The sequence below is a fragment of the Podarcis vaucheri genome (genome assembly GCF_965113315.1).
Source record: "Podarcis vaucheri genome assembly, chromosome: 2".
NCBI lineage: Eukaryota > Metazoa > Chordata > Lepidosauria > Squamata > Lacertidae > Podarcis > Podarcis vaucheri.
In genome coordinates, this window is record NC_138760.1 from 97,722,039 (window position 1) to 97,738,827 (window position 16,789).

At 44.6% G+C, this 16,789-nt stretch overlaps 1 protein-coding gene across 1 annotated transcript in view; it reads right to left on the bottom strand.

Moving 5' to 3' along the window:
- Positions 1-16,433, bottom strand: part of LRRN1 (leucine rich repeat neuronal 1) — a 27,962-nt gene extending 11,529 nt beyond the window's left edge. The window contains exon 1 of the mRNA XM_082209654.1: positions 15,962-16,433. The gene's annotated coding sequence lies outside the window, so the exon portion shown is untranslated. The remainder of the gene's footprint in view (positions 1-15,961) is intronic.
- Between the last annotated feature and the right edge of the window lie 356 nt (positions 16,434-16,789).

Consider the following 16,789-nt stretch of genomic DNA (forward strand, 5'->3'; position numbering starts at 1 on the left):
TGCTGTGCTAGCTTCATGTTTCTTATATTGCTAGGTTCCAAGGGGTAGCACAGTTCACAATTCTAGCCATCAGATGCAATCAAGAACTCTTCTTTCCTATTGCACACAAGAAAGTGCTCACTTTTGTGCCTCTCTCTTTCCCACTTTAACTAACCAACATGATTCAAAGCGCAGCCAGTAGATGATCATATAGAACGTCTGTCCACTCACAAGCAAGGAGACTCTGAAGTATATGCGTTGTATTTACATGAAAGACCGTAGTTTAAGTTGTGTAATGACTGGCTTGGATCTTATATTGCTTCTCTGTTCACGTAAGGGACATGATTAACAACCTTTTCCAACTGCAGCAGCTCGCCACCCCCCAATATCTAAAGTAATTTTTGAGCGAGCCCCAACAGCAGCAGATTTGGGGAGAGCAGAGGGGGCTACAGAAGAAAGGGAAAGTCAGGAAAGCATCATTGCATGGGTGTGTCCTCTGCACCACTCAGGGACAAAAGTATGAATCAAAGCCATTTTGAAAAGGCAGATCCAATGTTTTCCATTCTGTGACTCCCGTTGCAGTCACAAAAATGCCTTCCTAGGGTACAAGAGAGTTTCTAAATGGATATTTGGAACACCACAGACAATGCCGTCTCCCTGATCTCAGAATCTGTTCCGGGATGCCTGATGCTTACATGCTACTATTCTTTTTGTAGTGACTTTCATTCTTCACTACACTCTCTCTCCGGGGGCTTCCCCAGTGTCTAGGAAACCCTTTGCTAGGATGCTGGACTGTAAAATCAAATTTAACAACAGTTTCTAAGTGTGCGTTTATTAATTAACATATTAATGACAAAGGCTATCGGAAAAACATAAAGCTTGAGATAAATACACGTATAAACAGTTCATCCATTTTTATAGTCTTGACTCTTCAACAATACGGTAGCAAAAATGAAAGCGCACAATGATTTATATTGGTGGGGGACCTAAGTATTCCCCCTAATATAAAGCCATGTGCCCTTTCATTTTTTGCAGAACAGCTGAAAATGAGGGGGGAGGGACCTAAATGGCTCCTCCTCTTATTTACAGCTCTTCTGCAATAAACTGTTCAGTATTGCAATTAAAAATAAAATGGCAAGCCACAATTGCCAGAATTCGCTATACACTGGTGCAGTCATCAGGAAAGGAACTTTTAGTTGTGCCCCATAACACTGGGCTCTGCTCCATGATGACACAGTGCAGGGCAACAGTGTAGTGTTCTGGAAACTCCTTCTGGTGCATATCAGATAGGTGACAACCATTTGGGCACCTGTTGAATATCTTTTTATTACATCGGGCCTTCCCAGAAGGCTAATCTGGGCCTGGATGCTTTACTGTTTATATACTGTTAATTCTGAAAACAGGATCATGCTATTTCAATAGGCTTTCATGCAGTTCTTAATCTACTGTATTGATCTGGTTCCTGTTTGGTATATTTGCCTTGAGGTTCTTTTAAATAGAAACAGATTTTTAAAATTTGTTAATAAATAAAGATCCATTGATTTGCTATAACTACATCATTATGGAAATTATTATTATTATTATTAGAGGACTTGACTTCTAGAATTCAAGGTTATTTTGCTGGTTATTAAAAATCAGGTGAGTCAAAGGTGATGCCTACACATTTTCCCATTATCCGTTACTGAAAGTAGTGGCAAGGTAGCCTGCACCTTATCCCATAAGTTGATGTGCAGTGTCATGAGTGCCACACTTCCACGGCTTCCTTACATGACAGTTTTAAATCTTTTTTAAAAAATATGATTTCAGCTTCCCACAATCTATATGCTTTTGTCTGGAAAAGACCTGAGCTACCCGTCATCTATTGTATAGCTCTGTCCTTTTTAATTAATTCCTGATTGCTTGATTGATTGATTGCTTGATTGACCTGCACATTGTCCAACCACTCACCAAAGACTAATTTCTTTTTGTGAGGAATACATGGTTGTTTCTGACTATGCACATCCTCTGCTACTTTACAAAAGCATGGAAATCTCCTGAGGTCCCCCCCCCCTTCCTGCTTATCTCTTGGATTAAGTTAAAATGTGCACAGGTGAAACTAGACATATTTAGCATACTTTGTGAAACAGGAGGCATTCATCACAGTCTTCCATGGAGGAAACAGGCACATGGTGATAAAGGTTTTAAGATTTAATACCAACCCAGATTAAGGGATAAACTGAAAAATAATACATTATGAAGCACTGGTGGATACATATCCTCTGGGCACACCTAACTCTATGGGCCATGCCCAATGAAAGTAGCACAAGCCCATTGATTTCAACAGGTGTACTCAGAGTGTGATTTAGTTCACTGTTGTCCAAAGGCACGGTAAACATCAGCTGGGCATCCTGAGTATAATTAGGAGGTGTTACCAGCACAACTGAAACTGCGCATTTGTTTTGCAGAACACCTACATAGGTGTAAGCAGCAGCTGTGTGTCCCTGTCTGCTTCACTCATCAACCCCACCTTGCCTAAGACACTTACCTCCCTCCCTTCACACCTCACCAAACCTCTGCAGCTCACCTGGGCCTCCTGCCTGCCCGCTCTGCCTTCTGTGTCAGAACTTTGTAACTCTGCCTCCAAATTTTGTCTGAGCAAAGCAGGCATCTTGAACAAAAATTGGTACAAATGCTACAACCGAGGGGAAATGACGTGCCTGTTGTACGTAATCAACACAGGCCAAATAATGCTGTAGCTTAAACTGACGTCCTGGAGGAAGTTATTTGAAGAGGCCTTCTACCAGTGTGAAAATATTTACTGCTGCATTTTGCCACTTGCCAACATGGATATACACATCATATGTCTTGATTGTTTGCTGATGCTTAACATCTGATGCAACAGTACAAACCTATTTATTGGAGGACAGAGTTTTGTGTACCACATAGCCTGGCCTGCACTCTGTAAGGTAGCCTGCTGTCCTCAAGTGTAGTGGATTACACTGACCTGTCACCACAGGGAAGGTTCAACTGCCTGTCCAGTCATTCTCTATATGTGAAATGGGGGGGGGGGGTGAAGATGCCATCCTGTCCTTTGCTTCAGACAATTTGTGTGTATTAATGGTTCCTTGTCATTCTGGGGGGAAAGTGATACATGGGGTGCCACAGGGTTCTGTCCTGGGCCCCTTTGTTGTTCAACAAGCTGGAAGATGGCACAAGCTGGAAGATGGCACAAGCTGGTTTTCTCCTGCTCTGGAGAATAGAACCTGAACCAGTGACTTCAAGATACAGGAAAGGAGATTCCAACTCTATCAATACAGTGGTGCCCCGCAAGACGAATGCCTCGCAAGACGGAAAACCCGCTAGACGAAAGGGTTTTCCGTTTTTGAGCTGCTTCGCAGGACGATTTTCCCTATGGGCTTGCTTTGCAAGACGAAAACGTCTTGCGAGTGTTCCAATTTTTTTTCGCTCCCCCCCTTTTCTAAGCCGCTAATAGCCTTTTAGCCGCTAATCCGCTAAGCCTTTAATAGCCGCTAAGCCTTTAATAGCCGCTAAACTGCTAATAGCGCTAATCTGCTAAGCCACTAATAGGGTTGCTTCGCAAGACGAAAAAACCGCTAGACGAAGAGACTCGCGGAACGGATTAATTTCGTCTTGCGAGGCACCACTGTAGAGGCTTTTAAGCAGAGGTTGGACGGCCACCTGTCATGGCTGCTTTAGTTAAGAATCCTGCATTGCAGAGGGTTGGATTAGTTGGGCCTTGAGATCCCTTCCAACTCTACAATTCTATGATTCTATGCTACTTGCGTAGCCAGAGTCCTGATCTGACGATGCAAGGCAGCACCTTACTCAATCCATGTCTACTTAAGGCCTATCTCTGGTTTTGCTGTTCTATCATTTCTCAGCAGTTGAGAAGCACTCTGGTAGATTCACAGTGAGGTGCCTTCACTTACAAAATTGGTAACCTTTCATGAACCTTCTATTTAAACATGACTGTTACCTGCAGCTGTCTACTTATGAAAGCATGTCATTAGAGTTTCCTAACTTTCAAAACTCTTTTGGAAGTTATTTGGAGGCCAGAAATGGTTTTATTTTCACCATGACGTAGAACTGTTTAGCTGTACACCCTCAGCAAGGGACAATGTGCAACGGTGTTGCCATGAAGTCCTGTTGGTTAGCAGATTAGCAAAGGTGTGCAATGAAAGAATACACCAAAGTTTGCACAAAAGACTGGATCCCTGGGAGCACCTGCACCACTTCTCCTGACCTCTGAAGTACTCTAATCCAAGCAACGTTCTGCAAGTGCTGTTGACAAATGTTTGGTGTATAGTGCAATGCCACTTAAGGTGAAAAATGGAGGGCATTAATGACAAAACTGCCATTGATTTCATCCTTTTCAGTATTTCATTTCTTATACCCTTTAAAGGATCTCTCTCGCAAACAATCTAAAATATGATATAGTGAGATAAATCACTTTATTGCAGGACAAATTATGTGACAGAAGTCACGAAGTTATACAACAAGTACAAGGGGCTGAAACAGTGATTTACGGTGTTCAACACATTTGTATGCCACTCCTCAGTTAGCAAGAATGCCCAAGGCTGATCACAACAAAACAGTATGAAGCATGTGACAGATGATCCCTCCCTGCCTGTGCCCTCCAAATGTGATTGGACTCCAATTCCCACCATTCCCAACAAGAGGCCATACTTTACTGAGGCTGATGGGAAATGGAGGACAACAGATCGGGGAAGGTGGTGATCAGTAGAGGATGCTCACTCACGGCAACATGGAGCTTAAGTTGAAACAAAAATAAAAAGCTTCTCCCCAAATAACACTCCCCAACCCCCAGTTTTCTGTTCCCTGCATATTCCCTAGCTTTCCATTTGAACTGTTGCAACCATTTCCATCAATCAGTTATTTCCACTGCTCGGCCAATCCTAAAACAATATGTGCTAAATGAGAAGTAGTGATGCATTAGAGAAACATGTAACTAAACCTGAACTGGAAATTTGTCTATCTAATGTGAAGGTGGGCTAATCTAGTATCTTTCTGAAGGACAACTTTTGATAAAGGCATGCACACTTCAAGCTTGTTACAGTAGCTGTGTTTCTTCCTTGCCATTGTCAGTAATTTAGTAGCTGCCAAATGAATGAATGAATATTAGATGCATGATTGGCTTGTATGAACATAAGCTTGACAGCGTCAGCATCACTACTGAATCTGCATCCTAAGCTTTCTCCTGAAGGAGCCCATGGCAGCAAGTAATGTAAGGATGTTACATGTAACCAAGACATGAACCAATACTACAAATCTTTCCTTGCATTTTAGCTGCAGTTCTCCAAAAGGCAGCTTGTTTTCACAAATAATTGTTAAAGAAGTGAACTTGGAAACTGCACGTGGACAGCAGTAAAGCAGCCGTGAAGGCACATTTTTTTAAAAAAAGTTACTGTTCTTATTAAATATAGAAGTTCCTCACTGGCAAAGCAGGTGCACATTGTATATGCCTTTTCTTTTTATTTCTGAGGCACACAGTTTGTAAGTAGGCCTCTTCTGCCTGCTTAAATCTGTATGAAGATGCTGTGGGTGACCTGGAATGGGTTGGTCCTTCATCTCTGTTATCTGCACATTTTTCTTTTCTGGAAGCCAACTGGCAAGAGTCTCATCTTTATACTCCCCACCCCCAAACCAGTGCACTAGGTAATAGAATGTTGATCGGGGACCATAATTCCTTTGCTATAGCCTCTTTGTATGATGCTACTGTTGGGTAAATTACTCTCAGTATTTCTATATAAAATTGTCTGGTACACTTTCAAAGGGGTAACTATCCACCTAGTTGCCATCAACAGCAGAGCTGAAAACCAACAAATGTCTTGCTGTAGAATTGGGTGTTTGTTTGTTTGTTTGTTTGTTTGTTTGTTTGTTTGTTTTAGATGATATACTGGCTCTCCTCCAAGCTTGTGGATTCGTTAAGGTGGAAGCACTGCTCTTTCCGTTTTGCTAAAAATTGCATGGTGGCCAACTCTGCATGGTTGTTGCGAGGACTATACACTTTGGGGGATAACAGAGGACGAGATGGTTGGATAGTGTTCTCGAAGCTACCAGCATGAGTTTGACCAAACTGTGGGAGGCAGTGGAAGACAGGAGTGCCTGGCGTGCTCTGGTCCATGGGGTCACGAAGAGTCGGACACGACTAAACAACAACAAAATGCTGTTACAAAAAGCAGAAAGCTGTAGATGAGAACATTGTGTACAGAGTCTAAACACAGTATAGGCACATGTATTACATGTGGCTCGCACAACTCGCCCAGTCAAGCCTGTCCCAGCAGACATCCATCCTCAAATTGGAATTGCTATGGACTTGCATGTAATATCTAACATGACTAGGCCATAATATCATGGTTGTGCCCCAAATTATTTTTTCTTTGATTTCTTAATGTTTGTTTTAGTATTTTTCTAAACCTGCCCTCTCCCTGCTGCCTTCAAAAACAGGGCGAAACATGCTGAAGATCATCTTCTTCTTTGCATTTATATCTCCAGGTTTCCTCCAAGGAGCTCCAAGTGGCACTCATGATTTTCCTCTTCCCAATGATATCCTCACAACAATACTGAGATGTGTTAGGCTGAAAGACCATGTCTGACTCAAGGTTCATGTCTGTGTAGTGGTTTTAACCCTGTTCCCTCAGATCCTAGTCCAATTAATATCACACCACTTTATGGCTTATTCTTTAAAAGTAGGTCTAGAAGTGAACAAGCTGGAAGAGGGGAATAATCTTTTCCTATATGTCTGGAAGTTTATGGAGGTCCTAAGTCCTGCTTAGTTGCCTGACAAGGTCCAGCGTCCACCAGTCACCCCTGGCTGTAACAGAGGAATATGTGGGTATGCACATATATGGTTGATAGTTAACAGATAAAACCAGCTTAGGTGACATACTAGAAAAGGCTGGCCAAATGAAGTGGTCTTAGTGACAACATAATCAACTTCAAGATATTTGCACCATTGCAAAGGTCCTATGATCCAGTCACAACCCACAGCATTTGCCAGGCAGGAGAACACTGAAGAGAGCTTTGAAGATTACTTCAGCATTCAAATAAGAGTCCTGCAGGACAACAGGGTGCTTGTTTAGAAACCTGGATTCTAAGCCATTTAAAACCTTAAAAGGTTAGCACCATCACTCTGAGTTATGCTTGAAATTGGATTGGAAAACTGCACTGTTGTTTCAGAACAGGGAAGGTGAATTTGTTACAGGCAGGCCTAGTTAGAAACCTAGCAACTAAGTACAGCTTCTGCATGGAAAAGTACTTCAGCAGGAACACCAACCATAGCAGTGGGAAGCTCCCTGAGAGCTTTCAGGATTTCATCCAGATACATCAGCCTCTGAAAGGATGGACAATTCTAAGAGGTCCCCTACCTTTGCAGAAGGAAATTGTTACTGCAAGTCTAAACCACACCAGGAGATGATACATAATAATGGTACAGCTTATCTCTTCCTGAAATGTGGGGATTTCCTGTTAGTATTATATTACTATTAAGAATTAGGAATCACCTTTCACCCTTACTTTTGCCATACAAAGTAAGTCCAAACATCATTTACAGCCTGGTGATCAAGAAAGCCCCATTTTCAAATCAGAGTTCTTACTTTCAGCTAAAACAGGATATCATGCCCTACAGCCAGTGGCGGAGGAAGCCGCTCAGGTGCCTGGGGTGGTGCGCCCAGGGTCGGGGTGCACCGCAGGGCCTCCGGAGTCTGCCTTCCTCCTCTCACTCAGCCGCCCTACAGCTGGGGGGGGGGGGAGGCAGCGGGTGGACCGTTTGGGCAGCGTGGAACCTGTGCGCACCCAACCACTGCATCTCTTTCAGGAGAGACGCATGGCTTGGGCACGCTGTACGCCCTGCAGTGAGTGTTGTCACCCCCTTCAGTGGTGACACCCGGGGTGGTCCGCACCCACTACACACACCTTCCTCTGTCCCTGCCTGCAGCCATTCTTGGCAGTACCAAATCAGAACTGGATGAGATCCTGGAGGAGGAGGAGGCTCTAATTACTTGCTATTTATGTTGCATTCTTGTATACCATTTTCATTTTTAAAAAAGGCCTCAAAGAAGTTTACAACACATTGACAGAAATCACGAAGACTTGATAGAAATATTAAAAACCAGCAATAAAACCGCATATAATTATAAAATGCAAAAGGAGTAGAGGCTAAAAAAGTTAAGTCAAGCAAAACACAGGGCCTCCAAAAGCTTTTAAAAAATCAAGCAAGTCTTCACAAGGCAGCAGAACCCCATCCATTTCATGGCCATCTGTGCCTCCGTGAAATTCCAAAATTGGGCACCACCGTGGAAAAGGCCCTACTTTGGGTTCCCACACAATGGGCCACACACATTAGCAACCCCCTCCCACTACTGATCTCAGGACTTGGCCCGATTGATACGTGGAACAGCATCCCTAGTACTTAAAAGAGAATGGAAGGGAAGGTGACCAATACCATTAGCAATCCTGAGCCTACTACCCTGAAATATATCTGCTGGAGGATGTTGCACGCTTGGAAGAACAAATCCAATCTGATTAGTCTCACCGCAGCCCCCCCCCCAAGTCCTGAAACTGACATATTGATTTTCCCTTCCACTGTTGTCAATGGGAGGCTTCAGAAAAACCCCATACCACCCTTCCACCACCTCCCTGCTTGGAGCAAGCCAGCAGGCTTAGGAAGTGGCAGTTCTTCCACAGAATTCTTTCCCCAAAACCTTAAGATTTTAAACCTCTGGGCACAGAGGCCAACCCCACTGTGTTCAGTAATTTTAATATTTTACCAAACAGGGAATGGAGATGGGTTGTGGCAGGTGTCTCTCTGTCACACGATGAAGCCAGGAGCCAAGGAGAGTTTTAAACCCCAATCCAAGTTCACCATTCCTTTTGCTGGACTATGCAACCTCTTGGGAGTCAAGCTAAACATCTCACATTTAAATATCCTGTAAATCTTGAATGCCAGGTAAAGCTTACTTTGTGACACAACAACATTAATCAGCCCCAGATTCCTGAGCCTACAGGACACCTGCAAACCCACATTAGTGTGGCAGCTTGCTGGATGAAGTGCTTAATTGGCTGGAGGCCTGCAATTAGCTTTTGTTAAACTGAAAAGGAGAATTGCAATAAATTAACATTGTAGAAAGTGAATTAAAGGGGGTGCTTAAAAAAAATGTTTAAAGTCACCCTTCCCATAGGTTTGTCCCCCTTGCCTGGCAGACATTTTCTAGGCACAGAACTGAGAAACCCTTTTAGCTTGGAAGGATGAAGTATCACACGTGTATTGTTCATGTAACTATGGTAACCTACAAATGACACCAGTGTTTCTATTTCATACACAAATGAGAGGACAGCTGTGGGGACCACATGCCTGCCAAAGAGTATCATTGGTGAACTGGGATGGCTCGAGTCTGAAAATTACAGTTTGTTTTTATTACGAAAAGCTCCAAAATTAAAGAAATAATAAAGGAGCTTAAAGTAGCACTAGAGAAGACAGATTTTGTTACTACAAGTATCTTCATTATTTCTGTTTTTCCCCCTTTCCTTTTTCTGAATGAATGTGTATATTAAACTAATATTCTAATGTCCTTTGTTAAAGGTTATTCACCTGTTCCATTTCCTGTTCCCTTTCTTTAAAGCTATTCTCAAGCCCTGACCCTACCTTAATCCTTCCTGGTTTTTTTACCTATTCAGATTGCAAATACACATACTAGGAAAACTAAATCCTGGTATGTGTATTTGCAAGCCAATTTCCTTAGAAGAAACACTCTCAGGCCATCCTCCAAAGACTACTTGACCTACAAAGGGTTGCAGTGACATCTGAGAATCAAGTCCCTAAGGCTAACCAAAAGAACAGAACTAAAAAAAATAAAGGTGCAAACCTATACATATTTATCAGAGTAAATCCCATTGACTGCAACACCTCAAGCACCACCTGTCCCCATATGAACTGACCTGGGCACTGTGATCATCATCTGAGGCCCTTATTTGTGTGCCTCCTCCATGAGACGTCCAGAGAGCGGCAACATGAGAATGGGCCTTTTCTGCAGTGGCTCCCCATTTGTGGAATGCTCTCCCCAGGGAGACTTTAGGTGCCAGGCAAAAACATTCCTCTGCAACCAGGCCTTTGGCTGATTAACATTATATGTCCTTTTAAATGTGTTTGTGGAAGGAGATTATGGATTTGTTTACTTTTTGTTTTTATTATGTTTTATTATGCTTCAAAGCAGATATGCACTGTAAAACTGAAACTCCCTCTTTGTTAATAATTTCAGGCATACTTACAGGGTTTTGGTTTTTTAAATTTCTTAGTATGTGCAATAGATTTCAGTTCAGCTCTAAGATGAGTACAAAAAATTAAACCCAGATTTTCAATAGTTTGGGTGCACAGTGCTTTTAACTACATATTTAGAAAATAATGGGGCGTGAAAGAATAAGGGACCTTTTCCTCTTTTTAAGAAACCTTGCTTCAGAAGTGAACGGAACAAAACTGCATTAAGGAAAATAGTTTCTCCTGACCAAATATGCATATGATTATGTTAAAATGAATGCCTGATTTGACTTGTAAAGTTTGCTACTTGTCTTAAAAGTTTCAGAAAACTTAAATGATTTCCCACACTAAGCTGCAGTTATGCAAGTTGATTTACATTTAATCTTGAGCTTGTAATTGTTTATTTTTAATACTCCCCTTAATGTTTGGACAGTTCTAATTAAGGCTTTTCTTGTATTATATTACAACACAATGTATTAAGAGAAACAGACTGCAGAAGAGGAAGTTTGTGGACTCTTAAATTGTCTTGATATACTGTACTAAAGTACAATGCAATTCTAGTACTTTTAGCTTTGACTTACCTAAAGTACTGCTGAGAGAAATACACAGACCATCACATTTCTTCGACTAAAAGTTACAGGGGAAAAGAAATAGCAGGTAAAGCAGTAATTGTGACTACCAGCATTGAAAGTGTCTAAGCCTGTGACCTGGATTGTTAAAATTAGTCATACAGGCTTCCTACGAGCAAGTATGCCATCTTATTTTCATGAGCCATGAACGACATCTTCCAACGCAGGATTTTGAAGTCAAAGCAGATTCTATATGTGTGTAAGTATCAATGGTCCAGTTGCTGCTCTACTGAAGAGCAAACACTTTAAAATTAAAGCATAAGTTGGGAACCGATGGCTCTCTAGATGTTGGTAGACTGCAAACACCCACCCTATCACTGACCATGCAGGCTGGGGCAAATGGAAGCTGGAAGTCCAACCACATCTGGAGGGCTTCAAGTTCATCTGCCCTGGGTTAGAGACCATTTGTCCTGTTCTGCTGGGGCTTGGAGACCACAGGGAAAGTGAAAATGAATGCCAGAGCCACCAGCTCTGCTCCACTCCACTCCAGCCCAGCAGGACGAGGGAAATCAGAACCCTGGGCAGCTCCCAGGGGCTCTGCTGGCTGGGTTTTGCAAAGGTTTGGAGCCTTTAAAAGATTGGCAGGGTTTGACATTGCAATGGCTTTCCCACACCTGCCCCCCCTTTTGCAATATTTAAAGGGGAAATGGCTCATCTAGGGCAGTTTATTCAGTTTCCCCACAGTTTCCCTAACTGATCTTTTCCACATTGCACTTGAGCTTTCTCAGGATGTAAAAGCCACTTCTGGAAATATAGTGGAAAACAGCACAAGTTTAGCACTCTTTCCATGTTATTTGGACCCAGGGGGGAAAAAAACTGTTTCCAAATGACATGGAAATGAGCACTAAATGCTTCAGTTAGGCATGTGAATACAGCCCAGATCAGTCAGGAAGTACAGGAGAAGGGCTTGTGTGCCCTGTGAAGAATCAACGATCCAGAACTCACCACAAACACTGCAAGCATAACTTTTCAGGCTTTCATAAAATATTGTTTGCAACATACTAAAAGTGGTAGGAAACCTCAAAAACGAGCCAGACTTCCAAACAGAGAGTCATCCATGGGGAGGGAGGAAATGCATCTTTATACAAGTTGTCACTTTTATGCCACAAATGTTGGATGCAGCTACATAAGGAGAGGTGGGCTAGTAACTTTTCCAGATTTATTTGCAAGGCTGAAACAAGAGATATGTGGAAACCCTACATGGGATGGCTCTCTTCTGACAAGCTTGTGTACACCCTACCTTAAAACAAAACAAAACAGGCCAATAACTTCAAATTCACAATTCACTGGAAGTATAAAGGCAAGATATGATTGCATGAAATAATAGCCCTCTTTAGATAGGATTCCTGCGAACTGGGCAAGTGTGCCACAAAGCGCTTGCTTCAGCCTACCATGGCTCTACTTGCCATTGGTGTTTGGGACTATAACTTTGAAAACAGGGAGCCTGCTCTACACATGGGGACTCCACAGTTTGGGAAACTGATCATGAAGGATTCTAAATTGCACAGGAAGTCCTCAAATGTAGAGCAGATGTCATGATTCAGAAGTCATAGGCCCATACAGCAACAACAGGAGTTGCACAGGTTTGGGGGTGGGGGCGGCTAAACGCAGCCACGTTTACCCCACTAATCATCTTCTTGAAGGCAACCCTTGAAGACGTATTTAAAAGCACTTCCTTTCCACTTTTTAATAAGTTAATGGATGGACTGAACAGCGAAGTAATTTCACCTGGGATCTCACAAAGAAGAAAATAACGTACAACCTAAAGAGTTTTCTGATGTATTCCTTGGCAACTCCCAAACAGTTCAAGGGGGAGGGCTGATCATTCAGTGGTGATGTTTCTTTCTCCCACCTGCAAACTGTACTGCAAACTCTTCATTTGATTCTGCCTCTTTTTCTAGCCAGTTGCTCACTGGGAAGCACGCAACGAACCGGCACTAAATAACTTAGCAAAACATGTAAAATAGCAGGCGAACATCTGTTGTCCACCCCGAAACAATGCCAATACAACCAATACAATGCCTTCTTTCCCGCTAGCTCACTGAAACGCCTTCTTCAATGAAACCGTGGAACCCAAGGGTTAACTGCTTTCTTGGTGAATAGGGTCTTTTGCTTTCGGCTATGCAGCTAAACAAAGGAGGAGGCAACTGGTGCCTGGCACACAAGGAGGTATATTCATCCATGCTCACGTGTAGTCCACACCACAAGTCTGTGATGAGGGCTCCACAAAGCCAGAAGGTGAAATGCGCCAGCTGCTGTCTACCAAACTAATGCCTGAAAGGGCAGAGGAAAGGGCATGCTTTGAAGACGTATAAATTGCCTTGGTATTTTCTAGCATTTCACACTGAACCACACTGAATGCTTTGTGGATGTGGTTTTGCCTCCCCCCCCCTTTAAGCACTTCAAAGTCTTTAGAGGTGCGCACAACAATTTAAAAAGATTAGGTCACCATTAAAACCTACTGACTCAGGATCTTGTCTTATCTGGCCTGAAGGCAAGGAAGCTTACTGCATCCTTTATTTGATGTCAATGTCATGAACAACACAGAGAAAGGGAGGGAACTGCATTTTGTCTTTAATGGCAAAGCTACATTTGGTTCAAACTTAACGGAAAACAAAGTAATACTCTGGAAAACAAAGTAATACTCTCCCCTCTGGAATGCAGTTGGAGAGAAAAAGTTCTGAACATCTGGAAAGATATGAAAGAAGCAACTCTACCCTTTTACTTGAAGCTCTCAGATAATGATAACACAGTTTTATATAGAACAGTAATATAGAGAGATAGATTGAACTCCTACGCATTTGAAAGTTTCCAAAACAGGCTGCTTATTGCTGGAATGAGACTAGGCAGAAACTGAAAGACCTGGAAATAATGTCTAAGGGTCGAACCCTGCCTCAATTAATGACAGGAACATAGGAAACTCCCTTATAACTGGTCCATCCAACTCAGTATTGTTCCCATTGCCTGGCAGTAGCTCTCCAGAATCTCCAGTGGAAGTATTTTCTAGTCTTATCTGGAAGGTCAGAGACTGAACCAGGGACCTTCTACAACTTTGTTAGGGCCCATCCCCAAAAGGATGACTACATTCCTCCCCTCTGGGTGTGATTCAGAGATCTCCTTTCCCTCACTGGAGAATGGCTTCCTTCAGAAACTGGATTCTCTTGAGGACAGCTCTGTACCTCTAGCTTACTGGCTAGGTGACCTTGCAGAGGGCCTAAAGTCCTCACTGTCTAAAACCTCAGTAACAACTCCAGGACTTTGTACTTTTGGATGCTCCTTCTTCTCACACAATGGCTCAGACACAGGCACACCAGTTTGGATGTGGATGTTGGTCTTCAAGTTGCCAAGCTGTCTGGCCATCAGTTTCAACAAATTTGGGGGAAGAAAAGCCCCTGTTGGATCTTGTATCCTACCTGGAATCTCGAGGTTGCAACAAACCTCTCCAGAGGGAGCATATTTTACCCTATCATGGTCAGATTGCTAGAGACAGCTTGCCATATAAATATCCAAAGAGCAAGGGGAGCTGGTGCAGAAGAGTGGGGTGGGGGAGCAACCCTCACACTAAGCCTTTATACCATTTTCTTAAGGTCTATTGTTAAACTGAAGACTCCTTGTCTTTTCAAATTCCTTCATGTGAATGGATGAGGCAAGACATCTGCCAGGGTGCATTCCCATTTGCATGCAAATCAGAGATTTAGGGGGACACACAGCACCAGCCTCCTCCTCCCCATGAGAAATGGGAATCACAGAAACTTCAGCCTGGTACTTTTCCCATTGCCTGCGCCTTAGCAGCTCAATGCAGCAAGTCCATTAAAAATCAGAAGGAAGGAAGGAAGGAAGGAAGGAAGGAAGGAAGGAAGGAAGAAAGAAAGAAAGAAAGAAAGAAAGAAGAGGACAAAGTTAAGTAGTAAAGAGCAAGACAGAGGAAGGTAACAAAAGTCATCCAGGCATCAGAGGATATTCCAGAAACCATCTTCTTGACTTTGACTAATTTCACACACATGCTTTTCTTCTTCTTTTTCTAAAGAAGAAACCTCCCCCTGGAGGGTACACTAACACAGTCCCAAAGTCATGAAATAATCACTGGGCATAACTTTCCTGGCAGCAACCAGCTCCCCAATGCGGAGCATGACAATTGCAGATAAAGCACATGCATCCCACTGAAGTGCTTCAAGCCTCTGCAGAAAAAGACAAGGCGGGGAAAGTGTTTCATGCTTCGGCTGAAACCACAAACTAGCAAACTGTCTGGTTCAGGGAAGATTTGGGGTGTGTGTGTGCAGATTTTCATCATAGCTGCTACCAGCCAGCATCCTCTTCACCCTCCTGCCTTGGGAGAGGACAAAGGACACTAGCTGGCAAACTTTCCATACTTGGTCTGCCTGGGCTAGATGAGAGACAGCAACACACACACACACACCCTTTTTAGTCTTCCAGCCAGCTGGATGGAGGCAGCCAGCCTTTGGAATCATCACACCTATTGCAGAAAAGAACAACAGCTAACACCTAACTGCTCCCTTCCTCCCCCCCTTAAACCAGGTTAGATTGACCTTTGTTTCTTCTTTCTAGGGTCTCCAACCGCAAGTCAACACTTAAGAAAAAGAAATTTGGGGGCAAGGGGGAGGGGAGAGAAGACAATCGCCCCCTTGTTTGCCCTCCTTTCCCCTTCTAATCATGCCCAGAAATCCAGGGCCAGAGGGCAGGGTGCTGTTGGCTCCATCTGTTTTGCCCATTGCTTATCAGCCTTATGGACGCTCTCCGCTAGGCAACGCTCTCTAAGCGTCCCAATTCCCTGCGCAGCCTTTCCAAACAAAAGCCATCCCTGCTAGGTGACATCTCAGCCTCTGCTCCCTGGAGGGCTCGCTTATCGTTCTGCCCAGTGAAATGCCATCCCCTCCCAGCTCACAAACTCCCGGCACTGGTGGCTTGGTGGAATGCTAGAGATATAGCATATATACTGTAGAGCATTTCTCTCCCTGCTTACTACTCCATAGCAACTTGGCTTCCGCTTTAACCCCTTCCCCGCCCAGGTAACCCAGCTCCCTTCCTCCCAGCTGCCCAGACGGAGGAGGGACACACTTACCCAAAGAGAGGCAACAGCGGCCGCTAGGAACGAGCCTGGCTGGCCCTCCCCCCCATGCAGGACGCAAGAGAGGCTCCTTAAACCGCGCCCGGAAAGGCACAACAATCCCCGGTGGCGAGGGGGAGCCGAGGAGGCTCGCTTAGCCAGGCTCCGGCAGCTCGAGTTTCAAACGCCACAAGTCTGCGGCCAGAAGGACGGCGGGGCGCGCCCCCCTCTCCTGCCGCCGCCTCTCCTTTCTCCGAGGCGACCGCGGCTGTACTTTCCACTCGGGGCCCCGCGGGCAAGGCGCGCGCTCTTCTTCTTCCTCCTCCTCCTCCTCCTCCTCCTCCCCCCGCTGGCCGGGGGTCTCTTCGTGCTCGCGGGCGCCTTCCCTCCTCCCGCCGCGCGCACTTGCTGATGCTGCCTCTGCCTCCTCCTTCTCTCTCCTCAGCTCGGCTTTGCACAGCCCGCAGCCGGCGTGCACCTGGTGTAAGCAAAGCAGGTCAGCTGACGGGCTGCCTCGCCATTGGCCGCTCGCCGCGCGCCCTCCCCTCCCCCCCCCCGCGCCCGCTTCGCAATACACCCGAGACCCGAGCAGGGCACCATCTGTAGGGGCTGCTAACAAAAGGGGGAAGGCGAGGGAGCCTGCTCGAGGGGGCCGCGAGGGGCTTCTGCCCTGCTGCCAGGGCTGCTGTGGGAACGGCGGCGAAGGGTGGGGTGGGCAACAGGCAGCGACAAGAGCCCCCACCCCCGCCGCGTCTCGCAGACCCCTTTTCACTGGGGCCTGAGCAGGGGGACGGAGCGGGGAGGGAGGCTGCTTCTTTTGGATGCGGGAACCAAGCAGACAAT